General features: G+C 49.4%; 1 protein-coding gene across 1 annotated transcript in view; it reads right to left on the reverse strand.

Moving 5' to 3' along the window:
* The window catches only part of ndst1b (N-deacetylase/N-sulfotransferase (heparan glucosaminyl) 1b), a 367,233-nt gene that overhangs the window by 272,758 nt on the left and 66,948 nt on the right, over window positions 1-27,527 (reverse strand). The window contains exon 2 of the mRNA XM_070877113.1: window positions 20,301-20,444. The gene's annotated coding sequence lies outside the window, so the exon portion shown is untranslated. The remainder of the gene's footprint in view (window positions 1-20,300; window positions 20,445-27,527) is intronic.

Raw genomic sequence — 27,527 nt, forward strand, 5'->3', positions numbered from 1 at the left:
GTGGTAGAGGCAAAAACCCTCACTACATTTAAAAAGTACTTGGATGTGCACTTGAAGTGCCGTAACCTGCAGAGTTACGGACCTAGAGCTGGAAAGTGGGATTAGGCTGGGTAGCTCCGTCGGCCGACATGGACACGATGGGCCGAATGGCCTCCTTCCATGCTGTAAATTTCTATGATTCTGTGATGATGAGACCATCCTTCACTGAGTACAGCAAGCGGGATCTTAGTCATCAGCCACGGAGGGTGAGCAGTAACATGGCTTCAGTAATTATTGACCAAGGCAATTTATTGAAGAAAGACTTGCATTTCTATAGCACCTTTCCCGATCTCAGGACATCTCAAAGCACTTTATGAAGCACTTTTTGGAGAGTAGTCACTGTTAAAATGTGGGAAACGCGGCAGCCAATTTGCACACAGCAAGCTCCCACAAACAGCAATTTGATAATGATCAGATAAATCTGTATTTTCATGATGTTGGTTGGTTGAGGGATAAATATTGGCCCCAGGACACCAGGGATAACCCCTATTTCAAAATAGTGGCCATGGGATCTTTTACATCCACCGGAGAGGGCAGCTAGGGCCTCGGTTTAACGTTTCATCTGAACTCAGAGCAATAGCTCATTGTGTAATCACACAATCAGTACGGTAATAACGGACACCAATCACATGTAAAACCAGAAGTTGAAGCTCATGGAATAAAAGGGATGGTGGCAGCATGGATACGGGATTGGCTCAGTGACAGGAAACAGAGAGTAGTGGTGAACATTTGTTTCTCGGACTGGAGGAAGGTATACAGTGGTGTTCCCCAGGGGTCAGTACTGGGACCACTGCCTTTCTTGATATATATTAATGACTTGGCCTTGGGTGTACAGGGCACAATCCCAAAATTTGCAGATGACAAAACTTTGAAGTAGAGTGAACAGTGAGGGGGATGGTGATAGACTTCAAGAAACACAGACAGGTTGGTGGAATGGGTCAACACGTGGCAGATGAAATTTAACCCAGAAAAGTGCAAAGTGAAGCATTTTGGTCGGAAGAATGAGGAGAGGCAATATAAACTAAAGGGTACAATACTAAAGGGGTTGCATGAACAGAGAGACCTGGGGGTATATGTGCACAAATCGTTGAAGGTGGCAGGGCAGTTTGAGAAAGCGATTAAACAAGTTTACAGGATCCTGGGCTTCATAAATAGAGGCATAGAGTACAAAAGCAAGGAAGTTATGATGAACCTGTATAAAACACTGGCTCGGCCTCAACTGGAGTATTGTGTCCAATTCTGGGCACCACACTTTAGGAAGGATGTGAAGGCCTTAGAGAGGGTACAGAGGAGATTTACGAGAATGGTTCCAGGGATGAGGGACTTCAGTGACGTGGATAGACTGGAGAAGCTGGGGTTGTTCTCCTTGGAGCAGAGAAGGTTGAGAGGAGATTTGATCGAGGTGTTCAAAATCATGAGGGGTCCGGACAGAGTAGATCGAGAGAGAAACTGTTCCCATTGGTGGAAGGGTGGAGAACCAGAGGACACAGATTTAAGGCGATTGGCAGAAGAACCAAAGGCGACATGAGGAAAAGCGTTTTTACGTAGCGAGTGGTTAGGATCTGGAATGCGCGGCCTGAGAAGGTGGTGGAGGCAGACTCAATCGTGGCTTTCAAAACAGGAATTGGATAAGTACCTGCTGGGCTACGGGGAAAGGGCGGGGGAGAGTGGGACTGGCTGAGGTGCTCTTGCAGAGAGCCGGCCCGGGCTCGACGGGCCGAATGGCCTCCTTCTGTGCTGTAACCGTTCTCTGATTCTGTTCATGGGACCTTGCTGGATGCAAATTAACCGCCACATAACAGTGACTGCGTTTCAAAAGTAACCCATAGGTTGTGAAGTACCTTCGGACAAGGGGTCAACCAGTTTGAGCTTATTTATTGCAATCACGATTTACTGATAGTTCAGGGGCCTGGCTCATCACTGATGGTCACTCATTCACACGGTGTCCAAGCCCATACGTGAATAACCCATTTGCGAGTTCAATTATATTTTTCTTGTAGCGTTATAAGACCTACAAACAGAATGTGCTGGAAATCTCAGCGTCTGTGGAGAGAGAAACAGAGTTAATGTTTCAGGTCTGTGTGCCTTCGTCAGAACGGGAAAATGTTCGAGATGCAACAGGTTCTTACGGAAGAAAGATGGGATTGACTAGGCTTATATTCACTGGAATTTAGAAGAATGAGAGGGGATCTCATAGAAACATATAAAATTCTGATGGGATTGGACAGGTTAGATGCAGGAAGAATGTTCCCGATGTTGGGGAAGTCCAGAATCAGGGGTCACAGTCTAAGGATAAGGGGTAAGCCATTTAGGACCGAGATGAGGAGAAACTTCTTCACCCAGAGAATGGTGAACCTGTGGAATTCTCTACCACAGAAAGTTGTTGAGGCCAGTTTGTTAGATATATTGAAAAGGGAGCTAGATCTGGCCCTTACAACTAAAGGGATCAAGGGGTATGGAGAGAAAGCAGGAAAGGGGTACTGAGGGAATGATCAGCCATGATCTTATTGAATGGTGGTGCAGGCTCAAAGGGCCGAATGGCCTACTCCTGCACCTATTTTCTATGTTTCTATAAGTGCAAGGGGGCACTGAAAGGGAGAGGGGAAGAAAGAACATAAGGGAAGGTCTGTGATGGGGGGGAAGGCAGGAGAGATGAGAGAGACAAAAGGGATGATGGGCAAAAATGAGATGGCACTGGCACAAGTTAAGAAACAGAAACTGTTTAATCTCGTTAACCGTTTCTCTCTCTCCACAGATTCTGCCCGACCCGCTGAGTATTTCCAGCACCTGCAGTATTTTGCTTTTGTGTGCCGAGGAAAAGAAAAGACGACAGCTGTCAAAGACCAGCTCAAACTGACAATGGTGATGGTTAACTGGTATGAACTCCAGCTGAGAGACGAGGTTGGCAAGTGAATAGAATGACATAACCTGTGGTCTCGTCTGTCAAAATGTGACACAATTGTTAATTATACACACAGTGCAAAGCGAGAGGTGCTACTCTTCCTAGTGTTACAACAAAAAACAAACACTATTTATGAATAATTACCATCAGACATTTCATTATTACCAAGTTTTGTGAAGGATACTGGCTGAATATTTTATGAATCTGTCACTGTTTGATGTTTCCACTGAAATTGAAATGAGCAACAGCACCTCATACACAGTCCTCATTAAACGTTGGTACAGAGTCGCCAGGCAGTTTGCCATGCCAGCTGTCATACCCACACTTCTGTACTCACACTAGGCGGAGACGCGGACACCTAGCAATATCTCAATGCTCCTTACTCCGCACATCTCAAGGCAATGTCTTCCACTGGCTCCCCAGATAGGAAAGGTGGCTCTCCTGGAGCTCGCAAGCGGTTATTGATGTACGGGGCTCAGAGTGTGTGAATGATGGACCATCATGATTGAGCCAGACCCCATCTGTGTCTGAGCGACACGGGCATGTGCTGCACTGCTGAGGGAGCGCCACTCCGCCGGAGGGGCAGAGTTGAGGGAGTGGTGCACTGCCGGAGGGGCAGAGTTGAGGGAGTGGTGCACTGCCGGAGGGGCAGAGTTGAGGGAGTGGTGCACTGCCGGAGGGGCAGAGTTGAGGGAGTGGTTCACTGCCGGAGGTGCCATCTTTCAGATGAGATGTCAAACCGAGGCCCCGTCTGCTCTCTCAGTTGGGCGTAAAAGATCTCACTGCACTATTTCGAAGTAGAGCAGGGGAGTTTTCCCCGGTGTCCTGGGGCTAAATTTATCCCTCAATCAACATCACTAAAAAAACAGAAGATCTGGCCATCATCACATTGCTGTTTGTGGGAGCTTGCTGTGTGCAGATTGGCTGCCGCGTTTCCCACATCACAACAGTGATTGGCTGTAAAGCGCGTTGGTATGTCCCGAGGTTGTGAAAGGTGCTCTATAAATCTCGCCCTTAGGCAGTACCCCGGAGTCGAGAATGACTTGCTTCCACACTAAAAGGGAGTTCTCAGGTGACTGATGAGTCCAATGCAGGAATCACAGTCTCTGTCACAGGTGGGACAGAGGGTGTTTGGAGGAAAGGGTGGGTGGGGAGTCTGGTTTGCCGCACGCTCCTACCACTGCCCGCGCTTGGTTTCTGCATGCTGTCGGCGGCGAGACTCGAGGTGCTCAGCGCCCTCCCGGATGCACTTCCTCCGCTTTGCGTGGTCTCAGGCCAGGGACTCCCAGGTGTCGGTGGGATTGTTGCACTTTATCAGGGAGGCTTTGAGGGTGCCCTTGAAACGTTTCCTCTGCCCACCTTTGGCTCGTTTGCCGTGCAGGAGTTCCAAGTAGAGCGCTTGCTTTGGGAGTCCCGTGTCAATGCGGACAATGTGGCCCGCCCAACGGAGCTGGTCGAGCGTGGTCAGTACTTCGATGCTGGGGATGTTGGCCTGATCGAGGACGCTGACGTTGGTGCGTCTGTCCTCCCAGGGGATTTGCAGGATCTTGCGGAGGCAGCGTTTGTGGTAATTCTCCAGTGCTTTGAGGTGTCTACTGTATATAATCCAGGTCTCTGAGCCTTATAGGAGGGCAGGAATCACTACTGCTCTGTAGACCATGAGCTTGATGCCAGCTTTGAGGTCCTGGTCTTCACACATTTCCTTCCTCAGGCGATCGAAGGCTGCACTGGCACACTGACATCTGCCCTTGCTGACATAGGCTCCCGAGGTATGAAAATGGTCCATGTTGTCGAAGGCCTCATTGTGGATTTTGATAATCGGAGGGGGGGGTGGTGGGGCAGTACCGTGTGGCGGGGTCAGGTTGGTGGAGCACCTTTGTCTTACGGATGTTTAGTGTAAGGCCCATGCCTTCACATGTTCCTGCAAAGGTGTTGACAATGGTTTTGAGTTCGGCCTCCGAGTGTGCACAGAGGCAGGCATCGTCTGCATACTGAAATTCGATGACAGAGGATGGGACGACCTCTCATCTGGCCTGGAGGCCGTGGAGGTTGAACAAACTCCCATTTGTTCTGTGGATTAGCTCCACTCCAGTGGGGAGCTTGCTGATGGTGAGATGGAGCATTGCAGCAAGGAAGGAAATTGATGGGATTGAAGGCCGATAAATCCCTGGGGCCTGACAGTTTGCATCCCAGAGTACTTAAGGAAGTGGCCCTAGAAATAGTGGATGCATTGGTGATCATTTTCCAACAGTCTATCGACTCTGAATCGGTTCCTACGGACTGGAGGGTAGCTAATGTAACACCACTTTTTACAAAAAGGAGGGAGAGAGAAAATGGGGAATTATAGACCGGTTAGCCTGACATCAGTAGTGGGGAAAATGTTGGAATCAATTATTAAAGATGAAATAGCAACACATTTGGAAAGCAGTGACAGGATCAGTCCAAGTCAGCATGGATTTATGAAAGGGAAATCATGCTTGACAAATCTTTTGGAATTTTGTGAGGATGTAACTAGTAGAGTGGACAAGGGAGAACCAGTGGATGTGGTGTATTTGGACTTTCAAAAGGCTTTTGACAAGGTCCCGCACAAGAGATTGGTGTGCAAAATTAAAGCACATGGTATTGGGGGTAATGTACTGACATGGATAGAGAACTGGTTGGCAGACAGGAAGCAGAGAGTCGGGATAAATGGATCCTTTTCAGAATGGCAGGCAGTGACTAATGGAGTGCCGCAGGGCTCAGTGCTGGGACCCCAGCTCTTTACAATATACATTAATGATTTAGATGAAGGAATTGAGTGCAATATCTCCAAGTTTGCGGATGACACTAAACTGGGTGGCGGTGTGAGCTGTGAGGAGGACACTAAGAGGCTGCAGGATGACTTGGATAGGTTAGGTGAGTGGGCAAATGCGTGGCAGATGCAGTATAATGTGGATAAATGTGAGGTTATCCACTTTGGTGGCAAAAATACAAAGGCAGAATATTATCTGAATGGCGGCAATTAGGAAAAGGGGAGGTGCAACGAGACCTGGGTGTCATGGTACATCAGTCATTGAAAGTTGGCATGCAGGTACAGCAGGCGGTGAAGGCGGCAAATGGTATGTTGGCCTTCATAGCTAGGGGATTTGAGTATAGGAGCAGGGAGGTCTTACTGCAGTTGTACATGGCCTTGGTGAGGCTTCACCTGGAATATTGTGTTCAGTTTTGGTCTCCTAATCTGAGGAAGGATGTTCTTGCTATTGAAGGAGTGCAACAAAGGTTCACCTGACTAATTCCCGGGATGACAAGGCGGACATATATGAGGAGAGACTGGATCGACTGGGCCTGTATTCACTGGAGTTTAGAAGGATGAGAGGGGATCTCATATAAACATATAAAATTCTGATGGGACTGGACAGGTTAGATGCGGGAAGAATGTTCCCAATGTTGGGGAAGTCCAGAACCAGGGGACACAGTCTAAGGATAAGGGGTAAGCCATTTACGACTGAGATAAGGAGAAACTTCTTCACTCAGAGTTGTTAACCTGTGGAATTCCCTGCCGCAGAGAGTCGTTGATGCCAGTTCATTGGATATATTCAAGAGGGAGTTAGATATGGCCCTTACGGCTAAAGGGATCAAGGGGTATGGAGAGAAAGCAGGAAAGGGGTACTGAGGGAATGATCAGCCATGATCATATTGCATGATGGTGCAGGCTCGAGGGGCTGAATGGCCTCCTCCTGCACCTATTTTCTATGTTTCTAAGATCAAGAAGAGAGTTGGTGCGATGATACAGCATTGCTTGACCCCGGTCCGGATGTGGATTGGGTCTGTAATGGATCCATTGGTCAGGATCACAGCCTGCATATCATTGTGGAGACTAAAAATACTATTTCTAACTACAAGGGCACATTCCCTGCTTCAGTGAGCCCAGGACAAAGCTTTATCTGCCAGGAGTGTAGATCAGATGTGTGTGTAGGCGTACAGTGGGATTTTCTCATCACAAATGAATGGACAGAAGATCAGGGACTCAGCCCACACAATACCCACTCCCGGCGACTGGGGCTCCGCGGGAGATACAGACACACACAATACACCATGTAGTCTTTGGGAGTCCAACTCGGACAGAACACTCCTTGCACATGTTTCCAAATAAGAAAGACTTGCATTTCTATAGCACCTTTCATGATCTCCGGACACCTCTAATCGCTTTACAGCCAATGAAGTACTTTTGGTGTATAGTCACTGTTGTAGGAAATGCGGCAGCCAATTTGCGCACAGCAAGCTCCCACAAACAGCAAAGTGACAATGACCAGATAATCTGTTTTTAGTGACGTTGATTGAGGGATAAATATTGACCCCAGGACACTGAGGAGAAATTCCCTACTCTTCTTTGAAATAGTGGCCATGGGATCTTTTATATCCACCTGAGAGAGAAGGGGCCTCGGTTTAACGTCTCAACTGAAAGAAGGCACCTCCGACAGTGCAGCACTCCCTCAGTACTGCCCCTCCGACAGTGCGGCTCTCCCTCAGTACTGCCCCTCCGACAGTGCAGCACTCCCTCAGTACTGCCCCTCCGACAGTCTGGCTCTCCCTCAGTACTGCCCCTCCGACAGTGCGGCGCTCCCTCAGTACTGCCCCTCCGACAGTCTGGCTCTCCCTCAGCACTGCCCCTCCGACAGTGCGGCTCTCCCTCAGTACTGCCCCTCCGACAGTGCGGCTCTCCCTCAGCACTGCACTGGGAGTGTCAGCCTAGATTAACGTGCTCTGGACTGGGACAGGGACCCACAACCTTCTGACTCAGAAGCAAGAGTGCAGCCCCCTGACCCACGACTGACACAAAGATTCACAAAGCGCGCAGATCAATAAAGCTGTGGAGGCTGAACGGAATCACAATCTCACTCTTAATTTAATGAGGGGATGGTTGGAAAGAGCTTTATTTTTTATTGATCAAACAAGATGAGGTTGGGGGGAGCGGGAGAAAGAGAGAGCAGAAAGATGGAGAGAGAGAAAAAAAAAAGAGAGAGAGAGCGAGAGAGCGAGAGAGCGAGAGAGCGCGAGAGAGCGGGAGAGAGCGGGAGAGCGGGAGAGAGAGAGAGTGAGAGAGAGAGCATGAGAGAGAGAGAGAGAGCGAGCGAGGGAGAGAGAGGGAGAGAGAGAGAGAGCGCGAGAGAGAGAAACGGTAAATGAGAAAGTGATTAATACTTGCCAACGGTAAGTCTGCTATCTGCATCTACCACGCGGTGAGTGTCACAGTAGCATTTGCACAGGCGAGGAGGAGTTCATATTCTCCTGCGGTTTCGATAATGGTTCACATATGATTTATCTGCACATCACAGCCATGCCATTACGGCCTGAATAATTCAGCAGTTAGTGATTCCCAGCGCTGCTTTGATACCCACTGCTAAGAGTTTGTGCTGAAGGAGGAAAAAAAAAACAGGACTGCCTTCAATGCAACGCGCCGCGGAGAAATTAATTCACCCCAAAACCATTCTGTAGTTTATCACGGAACAGCCACTGAATGACTAACAAAAGTTTAAAGAACTCGGATCAGGAGAGATCCCAAATCGCTCATTACATTTTACCGGCAGGTGCACAATTCCCTCGACGACGACCAGAGCGAGCATGAAAAGCAACTACTTCTTCGCAGGCTTCTCAAGCACAAATCGAGATAAAAAAATACAACATACCCCGTGAGCCGTCTGCACAAGTCCCCGGCCTGTGAGCACCATCGGAGCAGGCCGGGGAGCGGAAGGAGCAGTGAGGCGGGGTACCACTCCAGGGAGCAGCACGTGCTGGAGCAGGAGGGAGACGGCAGTGAAAAGGGACATCAGCAAGGTCCGGGTCGGTGATTGGAGCGCGGGCAGGTACAGCAGGGGCAGCGAGGTCGGGGCGAAGGAGCGGCGAGAGATTGTAGAGGGACGTGATCGGGGCCCAGAAGAGGCGAGGGCCCAGGGGCAGCACGGGCCCAGCCCACACTGTGCGATATGTGTGCGCACTGGGTCCGTGCAGCAGAGCTGGTTAACCCTTGCCACTGGACCAAGACCTAGCTCTGTCAAGGCCCGTGTGGTGGCTGGTGTGCAACGGTCACCCCACGTTAAAAAAAGTCCACGCACAGGCATCTTCCACCCCCTCAAGATTTAGTTCGGACCTGGAATTTTAGATCCTTCATTGAAACACCTGTGAACTTTTTGACATGGAAGCAAGTCATCCTCGATTCGAGGGACTGCCTATGATGATGATGACATAATATTCATAGCCAGGCAACCGGACAAGCAAATCTGCTTCATAAGAACAGGAGCAAGAGTCGGCCATTTGGCCCCTCGAGCCTGCTCTGCCATTCAATATCAATTAGGCAGTCCCTCAAAAATCGAGAAAGACTTGCTCTCACTCAAAGTGATTCTCAGGTGGCTGAACAGTCCAATACGAGAACCACAGTCTCTGTCACAGGTGGGACAGACAGTGGTTGAGGGAAAGGGAGGGTGGGACTGGTTTTCCGCACGCTCCTTCCGCTGCCTGCGCTTGTTTTCTGCATGCTCTCGGCGACGAGACTCGAGGTGCTCAGCGCCCTCCCGGATGCACTTCCTCCACTTAGGGCGGTCTTTGGCCGGGGACTCCCTGGTGTCGGTGGGGATGTTGCAATTTTATCAGGGAGGCTTTGAGGGTGTCCTTGTAACGTTTCCTCTGCCCACCTGGAGCTCGCTTGCCATGTAGGAATTCCGAAGAGCGCTTGCTTTGGGAGTCTCGTGTCAGGCATGCGGACAATGTGGCCCATCTGATCATGGCTGATCGGATCTTGGGCTCAGCTCCACTTCCTCGCCCGCTCCCCATAACCCTCGACTCCCTCATCGTTCAAAAATCTGAATATATTCAAGGCGGAGATAGACAATGACCCAGCCTCCACAGCTCTCTGGGGCAGAGAATTCCACAGGTTCACGACCCTCCGAGAGAGAGAGGAAATTTCTCCTCATTTCCGTTTTAAATGGGTGACCCCTTATTCTGGACTCCCCCACAAGGGGAAACGTCCTGTCTGCATTTACCCGGTCAAGCCTGAACTCAAATGACTGAGATTGAGAACAGAAAGCCAGCAAGGGAGGTGCATCTCTGCTCTTTTCGCTTACGTACCGTTTGTTGCATCACACCGCCTCAACCACCACCACTGAGGGTGGGGGGGGGGGGAGATAGAACAGTTACAGCACAGGAGGCCGCCATTCGGCCCGTCGAGCCAGTGCCGGCTCTCTGCAAGAGCACCTCAGCCAGTCCCACTCTCCCCCGCCCTTTCCCCGTAGCCCTGCAAACTATTTTCCCTCAGGTACTTATCCAATTCCCTTTTGAAAGCCACGATTGAGTCTGCCTCCACCACCCTCTCAGGCCGTGCATTCCAGATCCCAACCACTCGCTGCGTAAAAAAGCTTTTCCCTCATGTCGCCTTTGGTTCTTCTGCCAATCGCCTCAAATCTGTGTCCTCTGGTTCTCGGCCCTTCCACCAATGGGAACAGTTTCTCTCTCTCTACTCTGTCCAGACCCTTTCTAGGCCAATATTTCTCCCTCGATCAACATAAAAAAAAACAGATTATAATGCTCATTATCACATTGCTGTTTGTGGGCGTGTTTCCCACATTACAGCAGTGACTACACTCCAAAAGTACTTCATTGGTTGTAATGCGCTTTGAGATGTGAAAGGCGCTATATAAATCCTTTTTTCCATTAGTCTTTTTGCTGAACTAATCGCAGCCTAAGTTTTCTTTAGTTGTTCTTTGTATTCAAACCTATTTATTTGATGGTCTTGCAGGACCATCAGCAGGCCGGGGCCATTGGGGGGAGCAGCGTGCGGTGGCATACCACTGCAGGGAGCAGCGCGTGCTGCTGCAGGAGGGCGACGGCTGCGAAGCCAGGTCACTGATTGCAGTGAGGGCAGGCACAGCAGGAGGGGCGAAGGAGGGGCGAGAGTCCGTAGAGGGAAGTGATCGGGGCCCAGGAGAGGCGTGAGTCTGGGGCCCAGAAGAGGCGAGGGCCCAGGGGCAGCACAGGCCCAGCCCACACTGTGATACGTGTGAGCACTCGGCCTGTGAAGCAGAGCTGATCTCCAGTTAGTCTTGGGTAACCCTTGCCACTAGACCAAGACCTAGCTCTGTCAAGCCCGTGTGGTGGCTGGTGTGCAACGGCCACCCCACGTTAAAAAAATCCACGCACAGGCATCTTCCACCCTTCAGGATGTAGTTCAGGATCTGGAATATTAGGTCCTTCATTGAAACACCTGTGAACTCATCCCTTTTTTGGTGTGGAAACAAGTCATCCTCGCTTCGAGGCACTGCCTATGATGGATGATATAAATGCACCTCCATAACATCACCCGTCTCTGCTTGCTCATCCGCTGCTGAAGCTCTCATCCTTGCCTTTGTTACCTCTAATCTTGACTATTCCAACTCACTTCTGGCCGGCCTCCAACATTCTACCCTTTATAAACTTGAGGTCATCCAAAAGTCGGCTGCCTGTGTCCTAACTTGCACCAAGTCCCGCTCACCCATCACCCCCTGTGCTCGCTGCCCCGTGTCCTAACTCGTACCGAGTCCCACTCACCTATCACCCCTTGTGCTCGCTGCCCCGTGTCCTAACTCGCACCAAGTCCCGCTCATCCATCACCCCCTGTGCTCGCTGCCCCGTGTCCTAACTCGCACCGAGTCCCGCTCACCCATCACCCCCTGTGCTCGCTGCCCCGTGTCCTAACTCGTACCGAGTCCCACTCACCTATCACCCCTTGTGCTCGCTGCCCCGTGTCCTAACTCGCACCGAGTCCCGCTCACCCATCACCCACTGTGCTCGCTGACCTACATTGGTTCCCGGTTAAGCAACGCCTCGATTTCAAAATTCCCATCCTGGTTTTCAAATCCCACCTTGGCCTCGCCCCTCTCTATCTCTGTAATCTCCTCCAGCTCCACAACAGGAAGGGACAGAATGCATAAACATAAAACTGAATCAGAAAGTGGGGTCAAAGCAGGAAAAAAAAAGGTAAAAAAAATAAATTTAAAAGCTCTTTATCTGAATGCACGCAGCATTCGTAACAAAATAGATGAGTTGATAGCACAAATAGATACAAATAGGTATGATCTGATAGCCATTACTGAGACACGGTTGCAAGGTGACCAAGGCTGGGAACTAAATATTCAGGGGTATTTGACAATTCGGAAGGACAGACAGAAAGGAAAGGAGGTGAGGTTAATCTGTTAATAAAGGATGAGTTCAGTGCGTTAGTGAGAAACGATATTGGCTTAGAAGATCAAGATGTTGAATCAGCTTGGGTTGAGATAAGGAATAATAAGGGGAAAAAGTCACTGATGGATGTAGTCTTTGGGCCCCCTAACAGTAGCTACACTGTTGGACGGAGTATAAATCAAGAAATAATGGAGGCGTGTAAAAAAAGGTACGGCAATAATCATGGGCGATTTTGACCTTCATATTGATTGGACAAAGCAAATTGGCCAGAGTAGCCTTGAGGAAGAGTTCATAGAGTGTATCTAGGATAGTTTCCTTGAACAGCACGTTGCGGAACCAACCAGGGAGCAGGCTATCTTAGATCTGGTCCTGTGTAATGAGACAGGATTAATAAATGATCTCTTAGTAAAGGACCATCTAGGAAAGAGTGACCATAACATGGTTGAATTTCAAATTCAGTTGGAGGGTGAGAAAGTTGGATCTCAAACCAGGGTCCTAAGCTTAAATAAAGGAGACTACAAAGGTATGAGGGCAGAGTTGGCTAAAGTGAACTGGAAAAATAGACTAAAGTGTGGGACGGTTGATGAGCAGTGGCAGACATTTAAGGAGATATTTCATAACTCGCAACAAAAATATATCCCAATGAGAAGGAAAGATTGTAAGAGAATGGACAACAATCCGTGGCTAACTAAAGAAATAAGGGATGGTATCAAATTGAAAACAAAGACATACAATGTGGCCAAGACTAGTGGGAGGCCAGAGGATTGGGAAACTTTTAAAATCCAGCAAAGAACGACTAAAAAAATAATAGAGAGGGAAGATAGATTATGAAACTAAATTAGCACAAAATATAAAAACAGATAGTAAGAGTTTCTACAGGTACATAAAAAGGAAAAGAGTGGCTAAAGTAAATGTTGGTTCCCTAGAGAATGAGATTGGGGAATTAATAATGGGGAACAGGGAAATGGCAGAGATGTTGAACAAATATTTTGTATCAGTCTTCACGGTAGAAGACACTAAAAACATCCCAATAGTGGATAAACAAGGGACTATAGAGAGGGAGGAACTTAATACAATCACTATCACTCAAGAAGTAGTACTTGGTAAAATAATGGGACTAAAGGCAGACACATCCCCTGGACCTGATGGCTTGCACCTAGGGTCTTAAAAAAAGTGGCTGCAGAGATAGTGGATGCATTGGTTGCAATCTATCAAAATTCCCTGGATTCTGTTGTAAATCTGTGGAATTCTCTGCCCCAGAGAGCTGTGGAGGCTGGGTCATTGAATATATTTAAAGGTGGAGATAGACAGATTTTTGAGCGATAAGGGAGTGAAGGGTTATGGGGAGCGGGCAGGGAATTGGAACTGAGTCTATGATCAGATCAGCCATGATCTTATTGAATGGCGGAGCAGGCTCGAGGAGCCAAATGGCCTCCTCCTGCTCCTATTTCTTGTGTTCTTATATTCTAGAGATATCTGCAATCTTCTAATTCTGCTCTCCTGAGCATCTCTGATTGTAATCGCTCAACTATTGGTGGCCGTGCCTTCTGTTGCCTGGGCCCCAAGCTCTGGAATTCCCTCCCTGAACCTCTCCGCCTCTCTTTCCTTCTTCAAGATGCTCCTTAAAACCTCCCTCGTTGACCTGCTAATTTCTATTTATGTGGCTCGGTGTCAAATTTTTGTATCTCATAACACTCCTGTGAAGCACCTGGGACGTTTCACTCCATTAAAGGCGCTATATAAATGCAAGTTGTTGTTGGGAGAAGGGAAAGAAAGTAACACGACAGCAAAGTGTGCCCCTTGGATGAGCATCATTGACAATATTATGTATGTAATAAAAGGTTCAAACTGAGTATTGTTTAACTAAGCAAGGTACGACCCTTGGCTCTGCTTTATTTAGGCCCAAAGTGCCTGACTCTCAAAACGGCTGGCCTTTTATACCTGAGCAGCACTATCTGTGTGCATCTGTGGCCTCCGACAATGACGCCATCGGGTGGCTGCACACATGACAATGAAGCACAGGTTTCAAAAGATCCCAGCCCACCTTGGGAGACGCAGAATGGGGCACCAAATCGGGAGAACAGCAAGGATTGTTCCTCCTGCACAAATTAACTGCTGGTTTAGGAGTAGCATCGGTCAATACTCCCATCACGTCAGTGGGAATTGGCAGGCTGTTTGAACATTGCTGCCAAGTCCCAGTCCTACCTTTGCTCAATGTCGGCACGTGAGGAATTCCAGCAGCCGTTACTGGGTAGCGATGAGGAGCAAGTAGCCTGGTCTTTCCCCCACCTCACCCCCAACCCCTCCATCCCTCTTCCCCTTAGTTCAGGGGTGTTCAGAGCAATTCATTGGTGCTACGTATGTAAACCTGTAAATACCTTGTGTAGCCACCAGAGGGCTCATCCCACAATCCCTTGGGAGCACCTGTACTTGAGGCTTCACAGGCTGGAGAGGCACTCTGGAAAAAACATAGAAACATAGAAACATAGAAAATAGGTGCAGGAGCAGGCCATTCAGCCCTTCTAGCCTGCACCGCCATTCAATGAGTTCATGGCTGAACATGAAACTTCAGTACCCCCTTCCTGCTTTCACGCCATACCCCTTGATCCCCCGAGTAGTAAGGACTTCATCTAACTCCCTTTTGAAAGTTATGTTTCCGCCTGGAGACCTGCAATAAAAGACTACGGTCACACTTTACTTTGAGCTCACAGTGTTCAGCCTGACTCGAACTCCATACACAACAATAGGCACATAGGAAATAGGAGCAGGCCATTCGGCCCCTCGAGCCTGCTACACCATTCTACAAGATCATGGCTGATCTGATCTTGGGCTCAGCTTCATTTCCCCGCCCACTCCCCATAACCCTTCACTCCCTTATCTTTCAAAAATCAGTCTATCTCCGCCTTAAAATATATTCAATGACCCAGCCTCCTGGGTCTCTACGATTGAGACCCATCCAAAGAGAAGAAATTCCTCCTCATCTCTGTTTTAAATGGGCGGCTCTCTCAGCACTGCACTGGGAGTGTCTGCCTAGATTTATGTGCTCAAGTCCCTGGAGTGGGATGAAGTACAGTTTACCTAAATTAGCCAAGTACATTTTAAGCAGCCTCCCCAACTATTCGTCATATAATAAACCCACTAAGTTTAATTAGGCAGTTACTCACTCCATCATCAGCTCAAGCAACCCGCAGCTTACAAATAGGTTAATGACCTTGGTTACCCACTTGCAGGAAATGTTACTGTGAATGTGGATCAGTATACTTGCTTCGAATGAAGCTTGATTAATGGGATGAAACAAAGAGGGGTTTTCCATTACACACATTCAGTGTACTCGAAAAGGTTGAGAGAATTAGCAGCGCTTGGCCAGCAGCCCCTAGCCCTGCCTTCCAGTGACATCATCCTGTAACTGTTCTGGATTATGTTGAGGAGATTTGTTTCGAAGGCCCAGAAGCACGTCCACTTAAGGTCAATGGGAACGGGCTCGGGGTAGGGGATGTGGGAAGACAGGGACAGTGGACTGGGGGATCAGGGAAGACGTAGAAAGGGGAATGGGGGTCAGAGATGGAGGCTCGGTGGGGAGGGGGGGGTACATGAGGAATGCTGTGGGCCATCAATTCTGGCAGAGCCAGAGGCAGCAGCAGTAAGTGGGGGGGGGCGGCACTGAGGGAGGAGCAGTCAGTAAAAGGGGGATACTGAGGGAAGAGCTGGCTGTAAAGGGGCGAGTGGGAATGGGACTGAGGGAGGAGCAGTCAGTAAAGGGGCAAGTGGGGGGGGGGCATGGATGAAGTGGGGATGGCATGGAGGGAGGAGCAGACAGTAAAGGGGGGAGTAGGGGCAACACTGATGGAGGAGCAGGTAGTAAAGGGGGGAGTGGGGTTTGAACCCACAACCTTCTGACTCAAGAGGCGATAGTGCGATGCACTGCGCCACAACTGACTCTGTGTAAAGGCTTTGTTTAGTGGGCAAGGGGAATGAGGGCTGAAATATAGCTGAATATAGCAGTGAACCCGGGGACTGGGAGAAATTTAGAACTCAGCAGAGGAGGACAACGGGTTTGATTAGGGCAGGGAAAATAGAGTACAAGAGGAAGCTTACAGGGAACATTAAGACGACTGCAAAAGTTTCTATAGATATGTAAAGAGAAAAAGGTTAGTAAAGACAAACGTAGGTCCCCTGCAGTCAGAATCAGGGGAAGTCATAACTGGGAACAAAGAAATGGCAGACCAATTGAACAAGTACTTTGGTTCGGTATTCACTAAGGAGGACACAAACAACCTTCCGGATATAAAAGGGGTCAGAGGGTCTAGTAAGAAGGAGGAACTGAGGGAAATCCTTATTAGTTGAGAAATTGTGTTGGGGAAATTGATGGGATTGAAGGCCGATAAATCCCCAGGGCCTGATGGACTGCATCCCAGAGTACTTAAGGAGGTGGCCTTGGAAAAAGCGGATGCATTGACAGTCATTTTCCAACATTCCATAGACGCTGGATTAGTTCCTATGGAGTGGAGGGTAGCCAATGTAACCCCACTTTTTAAAAAAGGAGGGAGAGAGAAAATAGGGAATTATAGACCGGTCAGCCTGACATCGGTAGTGGGTAAAATGATGGAATCAATTATTAAGGATGTCATATCAGCACATTTGGAAAGAGGTGACATGATAGGTCCAAGTCAGCATGGATTTGTGAAAGGGAAATCATGCTTGACAAATCTTCTGGAATTTTTTGAGGATGTTTCCAGTAGAGTGGACAAGGGAGAACCAGTTGATGTGGTGTATTTGGACTTTCAGAAGGCTTTCGACAAGGTCCCACACAAGAGATTAATGTGCAAAGTTAAAGCACATGGGATTGGGGGTGACGTGGATTGAGAACTGGTTGTCAGACAGGAAGCAAAGAGTAGGAGTAAATGGGTACTTTTCAGAATGGCAGGCAGTGACTACTGGGGCCCCAGCTGTTTTCATTGTACATTAATGATTTAGACGAGGAGATTAATTGTAGTATCTCCAAATTTGCGGATGACACTAAGTTGGGTGGCAGTGTGAGCTGCGAGGAGGATGCTATGTGGCTGCAGAGTGACTTAGATAGGTTAGGTGAGTGGGCAAATGCATGGCAGATGAAGTATAATGTGGATAAATGTGAGGTTATCCACTTTGGTGGTAAAAACAGAGAGACAGACTATTAACTGAATGGTGACAGATTAGGAAAAGGGGAGGTGCAACGAGACCTGGGTGTCATGGTACATCAGTCATTGAAGGTTGGCATGCAGGTACAGCAGGCGGTTAAGAAAGCAAATGGCATGTTGGCCTTCATAGCGAGGGGATTTAAGTACAGGGGCAGGGAGGTGTTACTACAGTTGTACAGGGCCTTGGTGAGGCCACACCTGGAGTATTGTGTACAGTTTTGGTCTCCTAACTTGAGGAAGGACATTCTTGCTATTGAGGGAATGCAGCGAAGGTTCACCAGACTGATTCCCAGGATGGCGGGACTGACATATCAAGAAAGACTGGATCAACTGGGCTTGTATTCACTGGAGTTCAGAAGAATGAGAGGGGATCTCACAGAAACATTTAAAATTCTGACGGGATTGGACAGGTTAGATGCAGGAAGAATGTTCCCAATGTTGGGGAAGTCCAGAACCAGGGGTCACAATCTAAGGATAAGGGGTAAGCCATTTAGGACCGAGATGAGGAGAAACATCTCCACCCAGAGAGTGGTGAACCTGTGGAATTCTCTACCACAGAAAGTTGTTGAGGCCAATTCACTAAATATATTCAAAAAGGAGTTAGATGTAGTCCTTACTACTCGGGGGATCAAGGGGTATGGCGAGAAAGCAGGAATGGGGTACTGAAGTTACATGTTCAGCCATGAACTCATTGAATGGCGGTGCAGGCTCGAAGGTCCGAATGGCCTACTCCTGCACCTATTTTCTATGTTTCTATGTTTCTATGAATGGATGGTCTCAATCGTAGAGACAAAGCAATTGGAAGGGCAGGGAGAGAAGGTTTCAGAGATGAGTAATATTAGGTCTGCGTTGGAAAGGAGGCAAAATTCATTCCAATTGCTGTTCAGCAACAATAGCTGTAAGTAGGCATATGTGGGAGTCATCTCAGGGCAGGAGCAATCTTGGCTGTAATCGTTATTAGCTGTGAAAGACAGGCTGCTCAAGTGTTCCCGACACAGGCCACACACGCCCTTCACAAACCAGCCAATTCCGAACACAGCAGCCGGACTCCTTTCCCACACAAAATCCCAGGTACACTGTGCTCACCCAGCCCACTGTGTCCCAGCATACTGATGTCTAAACCCTCCACAGTCTGATATTACCCGACTTGGGAAAAATTCTCCGAATCATACACAGATCTTTGAAGGTGGCAGGATAGGTAATCAGGTTGTTTAAAAAAAAAAACAGGTGACAGGATCCTTGGCTTTATAAACAGAAGCCATTAGTACAGGAGCCCGAACAGCGTGGTTCACTGGGTCACGCTCTCTCCCGCCTCAGTCAGAAGGTTGTGGGTTCACTCCAGGGTCTGGAGCACAAAAATCTAGGCTCCAGCGCAGTGCCGAGGGAGCGCCACACTGTCCGAGGGGCAGTGCCGAGGGAGCGCCACACTGTGCACTTCGGTCACTTGAGGAAGAGAGTGTTCGAAGACCAGGACCTTAAATCTGGCACCAAGCTCATGGTCTACAAGGCTGTAGTGATACCCGCCCTCCTGTATGGCTCAGAGACGTGGACCACATACAATAGACCACCTCAAAAGTGCTGGAGAAGTACCACCAGCGCTGCCTCCGTAAGATCCTATAAATCCCCTGGGAGGACAGGCGCACCAACGTCAGGTGTTCTCGATCAGGCCAACATCTCCAGCATCGAAGCACTGACCACACTCGGCCAGCTCCGTTGGGCGGGTCACATTGTCCACATGCCTGACACGTGACTCCCTTAAGCAAGCGCTCTACTCGGAACTCCTACACGGCAAGCGAGCCCCAGGTGGGCAGAGGAAACATTTCAAGGACACCCTCAAAGCCTGCTTGATAAAGTGCAACATCCCCACCGACACCTGGGAGTCCCTGGCCAAAGACCGCCCTAAGTGGAGGAAGTGCATCCGGGAGGGCGCTGAGCACCTCGAGTCTCGTCGCCGAGAGCGTGCAGAAACCAAGCGCAGACAGCGGAAGGAGCGTGCGGCAAACCAGTCCCACCCTCCCGTTCCCTCAACCACTGTCTGTCCCACCTGTGACAGAGACTGTAATTCCCGTATCGGACTGTTCAGTCACCTGAGAACTCACTTTTAGAGTGGAAGCAAGTCTTCCTCGATTTCAAGGGACTGCCTACGATGATGACGACTGAGGGGGCGCCGCGCTGTCGGAGGGGCAGTACTGAGGGAGCGCCGCGCTGTCGGAGGGGCAGTACTGAGGGAGCGCCGCGCTGTCGGAGGGGCAGTACTGAGGGAGCGCCGCGCTGTCGGAGGGGCAGTACTGAGGGAGCGCCGCGCTGTCGGAGGGGCAGTACTGAGGGAGCGCCGCGCTGTCGGAGGGGCAGTACTGAGGGAGTGCCGCACTGTCGGAGGGGCAGTACTGAGGGAGTGCCGCACTGTCGGAGGGGCAGTACTGAGGGAGCGCCGCGCTGTCGGAGGGGCAGTACTGAGGGAGTGCCGCGCTGTCGGAGGGGCAGTACTGAGGGAGTGCCGCACTGTCGGAGGGGCCGTCTTTCTGGATAAGACGTTAAACCAAGAGGTTTTTTTGTGCTGTCTCGGGTGGACATAGAGGATTCCATGGCAACCTTTCGAAGAAGACCAGGGCGGTTCTCCCCTCAAATCGACATCACTAAAACAGATTATCTGGGTCATTTTCACATTGCTGTTTGTGGGAGCTTGCTGTGCGCAAATTGGCTGCCGCGTTTCCCACATTACAACAGTGACTACCCTTTTAAAAAGTACTTCATTGGCTGTAAAGCTCTGTGAGACATCCGGCGATCGTGAAAGGTGCTATATAAATACAGCTACTTTCTTTCTAAGTACAAACTGGCTCAGCCTGCACCAAACACAAAATCACCAGAAAGGCATGAATTTCACCGTCAGTTACAGCAACGCCGGAGTCAGAAGAAGGAGGAGCCTCTGTTGCAGAAGAAAAGTTTCTTAACTCAAAGTTGAAGCGAAAGGGACAATGGGTTGCTCTACTTACTGGCGCGGGTTGGTGTGAGTTTGCGGTCGGACTGAAGCTGCACTTTCCCCTGGCACGCTTTGCATGGTCTCCTGCCTCTAGATCCTCAGGGCTGCAGGCATCTTTGTGTCCCTGTGCGAATTCACAGCCACTGAGCCACTCCAGCTACAAAGCAACAGACATCATAGTGTTACACGGCGGAAAATTGAGCTACGTTGCACAGTACCGAACAAACATTTCACAGCAGGCGCTAACTCGGTCCCAACCTGACAAGTGCTTGCCCCCACTGTTCACAGATATTCAAACTCATTCGTGCCTCTTTATAGACCCAATTGGAGGGGGATGGGAAAAAGAGGTGAAAACATTTCCCCTTCGGGTAAGCAGGGCTTGTCCATTTCCAGCTTTGGAAACTGAACCATCATCCTTTGTAATTATCCCATCATCTCTCCTCCTCCTCCATCGATCTGCACATAACTTCCAGGGAGTTCCCACCTCTCAACAGCCAAGGGTGATTGATTCCAATTAGCAAGTCAACAAGACTGCACACATCCATCAGTAAATACCATGCAGACACTGGGCCCATGAAAAAAAAAGGACTTGCATTTATATAGCGCCTTTCATGACCACCGGACGTCTCAAAGCTCTTTACAGTCAATGAAGCACTTTTGAAATGTAGCCACTGTTGTAATGTGGGAAACACGGCAGCCAATTTGCGCACAGCAAGCTCCCACAAACAGCAATGTGGTAATGACCCAGATCATCTGTTTCTGTTGTGTTGATTGATTATATTACAACCAGTGACTACACTCCAAACATTGGCTGTAAAGTGCTTTGAAATTTCTGGTGGTCATGAAAGTCTTTCTTTCAACACTGATGTCAAATAACCTGTCAGCATTCACTGTCTAAGCCCACACATGGTCACGTGGTCACAGTCCTGAGGGGCTCCTGTGACATGTCACCAACGTCATGAGCAGGAAGAGAGAAACAGGAATGAACTTAGGCATAGGGGGCCGACAGTGGGGGCCAAATGGAGGAACCCTGCTAAATATGTGAATAGTAATTTTTAATGTGTAATGTTCATTTGAGCTGTTCAAAGTAACCACATCTTTTCTTGATGATGTCTCAGTTCTTTACTTTCGGTCATAGTATTTTACACAGCTGACTCAAAAAATATCTTTTACAAACCAAAGACAAGTACAGACAAGCCTTTATTACACATTTTTAATCAGCTAAATTTTCATTTTCAAGTAACTTGTATTTATATATCACCTTTAACGCGGTGAAACGTTCAAAGGTGCTTCACAGGAATATTACGAGATTTAAAAATTTGACACCGAGCCACATAAGGAGGATTTAGGGCAGATAACCAAAAGCTTGGTCAAAGAACGAGGTTTTCAGGAGCGTCTTGAAGGAGGAAAGCGAGGTAGAGAGGTGGAGAGGTTTAGGGAGGGAGTTCCAGAGCTTGGGATCCAGGCAACAGAAGGCACGGCCACCAATGGTTGAGCGATTACAATCAGGGATGCTCGAGGGCGGAATTAGAGGAGTGCAGACATCTCGGGGGGTTGTGGGGCTGGAGGAGGTTACAGAGATAGGGAGGGGCGAGGGCCATGGAGGGATTTGAAAACAAGGATGAGAATTTTGAAATCGAGGTGTTGCTTAACCGGGAGCCAATGTAGGTCAGCGAGCACAGGGGGTGATGGGTGAGCGGGACTTGGTACGAGTTAGGACACGGGGCAGTGAGCACAGGGGGTGATGGGTGAGCGGGACTCGGTGCAAGTTAGGACACGGGGCAGCGAGCACAGGTGGTGATGAGTGAGCGGGACTTGGTGCGAGTTAGGACACAGGGCAGTGAGCACAGGGGGTGATGGGTGAGCGGGACTCGGTGCGAGTTAGGACATGGGGCAGCGAGCACAGGGGATGATGGGTGAGTGGGACTGGGTGTGAGTTAGGACACGGGACAGTGAGCACAGGGGGTGATGGGTGAGCGGGACTCGGTACGAGTTAGGACACGGGACAGCGAGCACAGGGGGTGATGGGCGAGCGGGACATGGTGCGAGTTAGGACACTGGCAGCTGAGTTTTGGATCACCTCAAGTTTATGTAGGGTAGAATGTGGGAGGCCGGCCAGGAGTGTGTTGGAATAGTCAAGTAATTCTTATCATAGATTCATAGAAATTTACGGCACGGAAGGAAGCCATTTCGGCCCATCGTGTCCGCGCCAGACGACAAAGAGCTATCCAGCTTAATCCCACTTTCCAGCTCTCGGTCCGTAGCCCTGTAGGTTACGGCACTTCAAGTGCACATCCAAGTACTTTTTAAATGTGGTGAGGGTTTCTGCCTCTACCACCCTTTCAGGCCGTGAGTTCCAGACCCCCACCACCCTCTGGGTGAAAAACATTTCCCCTCAAATCCCCTCTAAACCTCCTACCAATTACTCTAAATCTATGCCCCCTGATTGTTGACCCCAATGCTAAGGGAAATAGGTCCTTCCTATCCACTCTATCCAGGCTTCTCATAATTTTATACCATCAGCATAGGCAGTCGCTCGGAATCGAGGAAGACTTGCTTCCACTCTTAACATGAGTCCTTAGGTGACTGAACAGTCCAATACGAGAACCACAGTCTCGTTGCAGGAAAGGGTGGATGGGACTAGTTTGCCGCACGCTCCTTCCGCTGCCTGCACTTGCTTTCTGCATGCTCTCGGTGACGAGACTTGAGGTACTCAGCGCCCTCCCGGATGCACTTCCTCCACTTAGGGTGGTCTTGGGTCAGGGACTCCCAGGTGTCGGTGGGCATGTCGCACTTTATCAGGGAGCCTTTGAGGGTGTCCTTGTAATGTTTCCGCTGCCCACCTTTGGCTCCTTTGCCTTGAACGAGTTCCGAGTAGAGCGCTTGCTTTGGGAGTCTCGTGTCTGGCATGCGAACAATGTGGCCTGCCCAGCGGAGCTGATCGAATGTGGTCAGTGCTTCGATGCTGGGGATGTTGGCCTGGTCGAGGACGCTAACGTTGGTGCACCTGTCCTCCCAGGGGATTTGTAGGATCTTGTGGAGACATCGTTGGTGGTATTTCTCCAGCGACTTGACGTGTCTACTGTACATGGTCCATGTTTCTGAGCCATACAGGAGGGCGGGTATTACTACAGCCCTGTAGACCATGAGCTTGGTGACAGTTTTGAGGGCCTGGTCTTCAAACACTTTTTTCCTCAGGCGGCCAAAGGCTGCACTGGCGCACTGGAGGCGGTGTTGGATCTCATCACCAACGCCTGCTCTTGTTGATAGGAGGCTCCCGAGATATACCTATCATTTTATACACCTCAATAAGTTTTCCACTCAGCCTCCAAACTTCATGGCTAAAGTTCTTCAGTCCAGGCAACATCCTGGTACATCTCCTCTGCACCCTCTCTAGTGCCATCATATCTTTCCTGTAATGTAATGCCGAGGCCATTGGAGGGAGCTGCATGTGGCAGTATACCACTGCAGGGAGCAGCGCGTACTGCTGCAGGAGGGCGACGGCTGCGAAGCCAGGTCGCTGATTGCAGTGCGGGCGGGCACAGCAGGAGGGGCGAAGGAGCGGCGAGAGTCCGTAGAGCAGTCCTGCTACAACTGTACAGGGCATTGGTGAGGCCACACCTGGAGTACTGCGTACAGTTTTGGTCTCCGTACTTAAGGAAGGATCATCATCATCATCGTAGGCAGTCCCTCAGAATCGAGGAAGACTTGCTTCCACTCTAAAAGTGTGTTCTTTGATGGCTGAACAAAGTGATACGAGAGCCACAGACCCTGTTACAGGCGGGACAGACATTCGTCAGGGGAAGGGGTGGGTGGGGCTGGTTTGCCGCGCTCTCCTTCCGCTGCCTGCGCCTGGCCTCTTCATGCTCCTTGCGTCAAGACTCAAAGTGCTCAACGCCCTCCCGGATGGACTTGCATTGGAGGCCGTTCAGAGAAGGTTCACTAGGTTGATTCCGGGGATGAGGGGGTTGACTTATGAGGAAAGGTTGAGTAGGTTGGGCCTCTACTCATTGGAATTCAGAAGAATGAGAGGTGATCTTATCGAAACTTATCGATAATGTGGCGGTTCGACAAGGTGGATGCAGAGAGGATGTTTCCACTCATAGGGGAAACTAAAACTAGGGGACATAGTCTCAGAATAAGGGGCCGCCCATTTAAAACTGAGATGAGGAGGAATTTCTTCTCTCAGAGGGTTGTAAATCTGTGGAATTCTCTACCCCTGAGAGCTGTGGAGGCTGGGTCATTTAAGGCAGAGATAGACAGATTTTTCAGCGATAATGGAATAAAAGGGTTATGGGGAGCGGGCAGGGAAGTGGAGTTGAGGTCGAGATCAGATCAGCCTTGATCGTATTAAATGGTGGAGTAATCTCGAGGGACCAGGAGGCCGACTCCTGCTCCTATTTCTTATGTTCTTATGTACAGAATATCATTGACAGCGTTCTGCCAACAACACAAACACTAAACTCAAAGGGCAGGTAAATCTGCGTCATTGCCAGTTTATGTCATATCATCAAGCTGCCAGTGCTGCTGTCTGGATAATCTTCCTCTGGACGTAAAATTTAAACCAACATCACAAAGTCTGGAAAAATTGCTCTTCCTTTGTCATCTGTGGAATGTATCTGCTTCATGGGATCTTTGCTTAAGAATTCATGGCATAATGTATGTAACTATGTAATACTTGCCACCAGAGGGCGCGACTGTTGGAGTCCCAATGACCACCTGCACACAGGTGCAGGGCCAGTATAAAAGGTGGGCTGCCATGTTGTTTAGGCACTCTGGAGTTGTAATAAAGAAGACTAAGGTCACGCTAAGTTTAGCTCACAGTACTCAGCCTCGTGGAGTTCTTCTCTACACAACACACGGCAACACATCGCTATTGAGAACTAGTTGGTTTATTAGCAAAGGTTGAACAATCACACAGCACATTACCGGTTCATCCACCAGGCTCACAATCAGCCGCCTCATCGTGGATCCCCCGAACCCATCTGGCTGGGGTTTTATTGAGTCTTGTGAACATCACGTGACTGGCTAAGCCACTCCCACTCAACAGCTCTACAACTATCTTAATACATAACTGTACATCAAGTGCCCCAATTTGGTAAGGGCGCTAGAAACCAGAAATTTAGAAATTAATTGGGAACTTTGCCAATCAAATTAAAATTCGGTTGCCGGGGGTGATGATGCACTCCAGTCCCTCCGGTGCCCACCTCTCGCGGAAGGCCGCGAGCGTACCGGTGGACACCGCGTGCTCCATCTCCAGGGACACCCTGGCTCGGATGTAACCGCGGAAGAGAGGCAGGCAGTCGGGCTGAACGACCCCCTCGACCGCCCGCTGCCTGGATCGGCTGATGGCCCCCTTGGCCTTGCCCAGGAGCAGTCCTACGAGGAGGCCTTCCGACCTGCCCGCTCCCCTTCGCACAGGGTGCCCAAAGATCAGGAGCGTGGGACTGAAGTGCAGCCAGAATTTGAGGAGCAGCCCCTTCAAGTATTGGAAGAGGGGCTGCAACCTCACACATGGAACGCAACAGCTCTACAAACCTGTGGGCATCCTCATTGGTGCATACATTACTCTCGGGAGTATGTCCCATGTATGAGAGTGCACATAAAAGTAAAATTTATGGTTACAATTTGGAACTGAGTAAGAAATTCAATTAAAGCAGGAAGCAGATGACAGGAGTTGCACTAGAATGGGAAGGGAAGCAGTGTGTCTCTTCGACCAGCGCTTGGAACTCAATTGTGTTTTAAAAAATATCTACATTAAATACTTGGGCAGAGAAACTGTTCATAAACTTGTTAAATTCGCAGCCAACATTACAATATAGTCAACATAGGCAGTCCTCAAAATCGAGGAAGACTTGCTTCCACTCTAAAAGTGAGTTCTCAGGTGACCGAACAGTCCCATACAGGAATTACAGTCTCTGTCACAGGTGGGACAGACAGTGGTTGAGGGAAAGGGTGGGTGGGGAGTCTGGTTTCACGCACGCTCCTTCCGCTGCCTGCGCTTGCTTTCTGCATGCTCTCGGCGATGAGACTCAAGGTGCTCAGCGCCCTCCCGGATGCACTGCCTCCACTTAGGGCGGTCTTTGGCCAGGGACTCCCAGGTGTCAGTGGGGATGTTGCACTTTATCAGGGAGGCTTTGAGGGTGTCCTTGTAACATTTCCCCTGCCCACCTGGGGATCGCATGCTGTGTAGGAGTTCAGAGTAGAGCGCTTGCTTTGGGAGTCTCGTGCAATATAGTGCAGTAAGGACATAGGATGCGAGTGACCTTTTGTAGAGGACCTGGATTTGTTACGCGATTGAGTGGGCTAATAGCAATTGAAATTTAATATTGACCCATGTAAAGTGCTGCATATTGCAACAAAGCGCAACATAGATATTTAATGAAGAGAACAGAATTAGCAGAGTGACGTTAAAAGGAATCAAAGGGGTAACAATAGACGGCATTTTCAATGTCAAGACAATGTGAAGGAGCAAAAGGACAGGCAAATAGAATATTGGGATACTCCGCAAGAACAGTGAGGTACTAAATTTAACAGAGGTGACATGGAGGCTTTACAATGCGGAGCCCAGGAGAGGCGCGAGTTCGGGGCCCAGGAGAGGCGCGAGTTCGGGGCCCAGAAGAGGCGAGGGCCCAGGGGCAGCACGGGCCCAGCCCACACTGTGATATGTGTGCGCACTGGGTCCGTGCAGCAGAGCTGGTCTCCAGTCATCCTGGTTAACCCTTGCCACTGGACCAAGACCTCGCTCTGTCAAGCCCCGTGTGGTGGCTGGTGTGCAACGGTCACCCCACGTTAAAAAAACCCACGCACAGGCATCTTCCACCCTTCAGGATATAGTTCGGGATCCGGAATATTAATTGAAATACCTGTGAATTTTTTTGGCATAGAAGCAAGTCATCCTCAATTCGAGGGACTGCCTATGATGATGATGACTGCATACACTCGTGGTCACACTTCAAAAGAGACATGCATGCATGAGAAGGGTGCAGAGAAGGTCAACGACAGTGCTCCCAACTGTAAACGGGATGAGCTGTGAGCAAAGGTCAGAGAAGATTAAGTTCTGTAAACGAGAAAGGTGGTTTCGAGGAGATTTATGTAGCTTCACAAAGTACGAAATGGCAAAGATAAGATAAACCCAGAATTTTACTTCAAGGTAGGTCATTCCAGCAGGACATGGGGGAAACAAATGTAAAATGATGAAATAATTTATAACCAACCTGGGTAAAATATGCCCTTACTC

The sequence above is a fragment of the Pristiophorus japonicus genome, chromosome 4 (genome assembly GCF_044704955.1).
Source record: "Pristiophorus japonicus isolate sPriJap1 chromosome 4, sPriJap1.hap1, whole genome shotgun sequence".
Lineage (NCBI taxonomy): Eukaryota > Metazoa > Chordata > Chondrichthyes > Pristiophoridae > Pristiophorus > Pristiophorus japonicus.